Source organism: Passer montanus, unplaced genomic scaffold (genome assembly GCF_014805655.1).
Source record: "Passer montanus isolate IOZ18808 unplaced genomic scaffold, ASM1480565v1 scaffold27, whole genome shotgun sequence".
Classification (NCBI taxonomy): domain Eukaryota; kingdom Metazoa; phylum Chordata; class Aves; order Passeriformes; family Passeridae; genus Passer; species Passer montanus.
Window position 1 is genome coordinate 1,513,997 of NW_024367372.1, and position 3,652 is coordinate 1,517,648.

Here is a 3,652-nt window from a genome sequence, read left to right on the forward strand (position 1 = left end):
CACCGGAGGCGCGCGCGCGCGCTCGGCCGCGCCCCTCGACGGCCGCGGCGTCACCGGCACCGCCCACCCGCGGCGTGGCCACGCCCCTTTCCCGCCCGCAGCGCGCGTCTGAGCCACGCCCACCTCTGACCACGCCTCACCTGTGTCCCCGCCCACAAATAATGCACAAGCCACGCCCATCAATCATAAGCCCGCCCATTATCGCCGCGCGGGCTCGGTGGGGGCCACGTGACAGCGAGCGCGGCCCCGCCCCTTCCCGCGGTCACGTGCCGCCTCCCCCGAAGGGCGGGCGCGGCCCCTGAGGGGACCCGGCCCCTGAGGGGACCCGCCGCTCCCAGCGCGGCTCTTAGCGCCTCGCCACCATTTCGCCACCATTTCACCACCATTTTCATCACTTTTATTAAAAAACCCCACAAACTTGTATCTTGATTTGTCGCCCCCCTCGTCCGTGAATCAAAATCTGCGCCGTGCAGTTCAAGACCTGCAGAAGAAACCGACAAAGCAAAGCGCTTTCCTTTCTGTTCCTTCAAGATTCGAAATATTCTTAGTGTAAAAAAAAAAAAATCAATTTAACTACTAAGAAATTAAAATGTTGTTTCTGTGTGCAAGGTAAACTGCCATTGGTGGTTCCAGTAAAAGCTCCAAGAGCATTGATTTGTTTAGACCTACAGCCGCCAGCACAAACACTTCAGCAGAAGCTGCACAACTCCTGTCATGTTTAACAGTGTAATTAACAATCGTCCAAACAGTGTAATTAATAATCATACAAACAGCTGTTTCTCTTGGATCTATATGACTGCTGAAGATGCAGTTCTGATTTTCTTCTTGCCCAACAGGAACGACTGAAGGCAATCCCGACAGCCCCAACAATTCCTCCACGCTCCTGAGAGCCCTGTCAGCCTTGTGGCCATGACCACTGGCTGGGATTTCCCCTCATTTTGTACAAAACACCACCAAATTTTCACTTCAAGTTACCCCAAATCATCCAATTTTCACCTTTCAAACTAAAGCTGCACCTGAAATCTGTGTTTTCCCTTTACCTCTCCCTGTGTGCCTGGGTGTCCGCAGCCCCCGTGGCAGGGCCCAAACACTCGGTGTGGTTCCCTGCCCTGCCCTGCCCAGCTATGGCACTAATCCCGAGCCTTCCATGCCCGGAGGATTCCGTTAAACTCAGCAGAAACGCGGGCACGGCCGATGCCCAGCACATGCTGAGCCGGCCGCTGGCGCCCTTCCCTTGGGAGTGAGCATCTGTTTGTGCTCCTCAAGGTCATTATTCCCCCGTTTCTGAAGTAACAGGGAAAATTCAGCGGCAGGAGCAGCGCGCTGTCAGCCCAGAGACCGCCTGTATCCTGGGCTGTGTTCCCAGGAGAGTGAGCAGCAGGGAGAGGGGGAATCTGCCCCTCTGCTCCAGTTTCCTGAGACCCCGCTGGAGTGTTGTGTCCGGCTCTGGGGCCCCCAAAATCAGGAGGTGGAGCTGCTGGAGCGAGTCCAGAGGAAATCATGGAGATGTTGCAAGGGCTGGAGCCAGGCTGGGAGAGCTGGGAATGTTCCCCTGGAGAGGAGAAAGCTCCAGGGAGAGCTCAGAGCCCCTGTCTGGGCCTGAAGGGGCTCCAGGAGAGCTGGAGAGGGACTGAGGACAAGGCATGGAGGGACAGGACACAGGGAATGGCTCCCACTGCCAGAGGGCAGGGACAGATGGGAGATTGGGAAGGAATTCCTGGCTGTGAGGATGGGGAGGCCCTGGCACAGGGTGCCCAGAGCAGCTGTGGCTGCCCCTGGATCACCTGGAAGTGTCCAGGGCCAGGTTGGAAAATGCTTGGAGCAACCTGGACTAGTGGAGGAAGGTGCCCCTGCTCATGGCAGGGGTGGAACAAGATGGTCTTTAATGTCCCTTGCAACCCAAACCATTCTGAAATTCTGTGGTAGTTGTAACAGGAATGAAACTGCAAAGTTTTTACTGACTAATTTTCATGAATAATTACTACCAAAACTAAATGGGCTCTTTCTATAGACCCTATCCCATAAGGACATGACAACCTGCCATCTGAATTTAAATAAAAACCACAGAAAATGAAGGCTGACTTCAGAGCTCTTTCACAACTGCCTTTCTGACTCCAGCGATCACTGGGAGTTCCTGTAGGAGCAGCCCTTTCGGCGTGGCCTTATTGGGAGAAATGAGCAAATAAGAATGAAATCAATCCTCCTCCCAGCTGTGTTCAGGGCACCTTTGCTTTTCCACGCTTGAAAGGGCAGCGCTGTGGGCGGCTGCTGCCGTGTCCTGGGCTGCCAGTGGTGACAGCAGGAGTCCCCAGAGCCTGATGTTTCTTCCTGAGCAATCTGGTAGTTAGAAACACTAATTAATGAGCAAACATGCAGCCGACAACAGTGGTGATGTCTCACTTTAAATATCAGGCTGGGACTGCAAAAGCACTTTTAATCAATAATCTCACCAGCCAACCTCGCCGAGCTTCACGTTAGGATCACACAATGTGTAGAAGTAGAAAACGATGAATTTTTGAGCTTTTTCCCCTCCCTTGGGCAAATGCAGCTCTTCAGCTGTGTGTGTGTGTATGCTGAAGGCTGTAAAATGAATCCCAGAACAATTTGGGTTGGGAGGGACCTTAAAGCCCATCTTGTTCCAGCCCCATGTCATGGGCAGGGACACCTTCCACCATCCCAGGTTGCTCCAAACCCTGTCCAGCCTGGCCTGGAACACTGCCAGGATTGAGGCAACCACAGCTTCTTTGGGCAGCCTGTGCCAGTGTGGAATTTGCATTCAGTTGATTCATCTCAGTGCCAGGAATAGGTCTTGGGAAGGGCTAACACCAAGCCCTGGCCACATCCTATTGGAAGATGTTACTTTGCACACTAAATTATGTAATGAAAGAAATGTTGGGATGAAACACTGAATTTAAATTATTCAGAAAGGCTCTTTGGTGTAATAATGTGAGGGCAGTTCTTCAGCACAGGCCTGCCTTGCAGGGCCTGCACCCTGCCTGTGTGCTACAAGTGTTGGCCACTCTGTTTTTAGCTCAGCTTCATGTAAATATTTGTGTTGGAAGGAAGCTCTGGTCTAACCCCTGTCTCAAAACAGGGAGATAGCTGTGAACCTTGTGTGTCTGCCTGAGTTCTGTCTCCAAGGTCAGAGATTGCTCAACCTCTCTGGATGTTCCATCCCTAGAAACAGCCCCCATCACTCCCTGCATCCCGTCAGACTTTCCCTTGCTGGACTTGTGCCTTGTTCTCCTGGCACGTACCTCTGCCCCCTCAGTGCCACCCGCCTGGATGGCTGGAGGCTGCCCTGAGCTCCTTCCTACCCTCTCTCCCAGCACAAAAATACAATTTCCACAGCCTTTCTTCATGCTCTGGCCCCCAACTGTGCCAGTGGCCCCTGCTGAACTCCCTCCGGTTTCAGCATCTCTCTTGTCTTTCAGTGACAAAATTGGGCATAATTGCCTGCCTCAGCCTTTGTTTTGGGGTAAAAGACCAACAGACAATACTTAAATTGTCCGATTTGGTACTTTTCAGGGACAATAGCACAGATCTTGAGTTGTGACAGGCATCAGAGGCAGGGAACTTTATCACACCCGGAGGGCTGTTCATGCCGTGAACAGTAAATTCAAAGGAACAATAACAATATCTTTGTTGTACC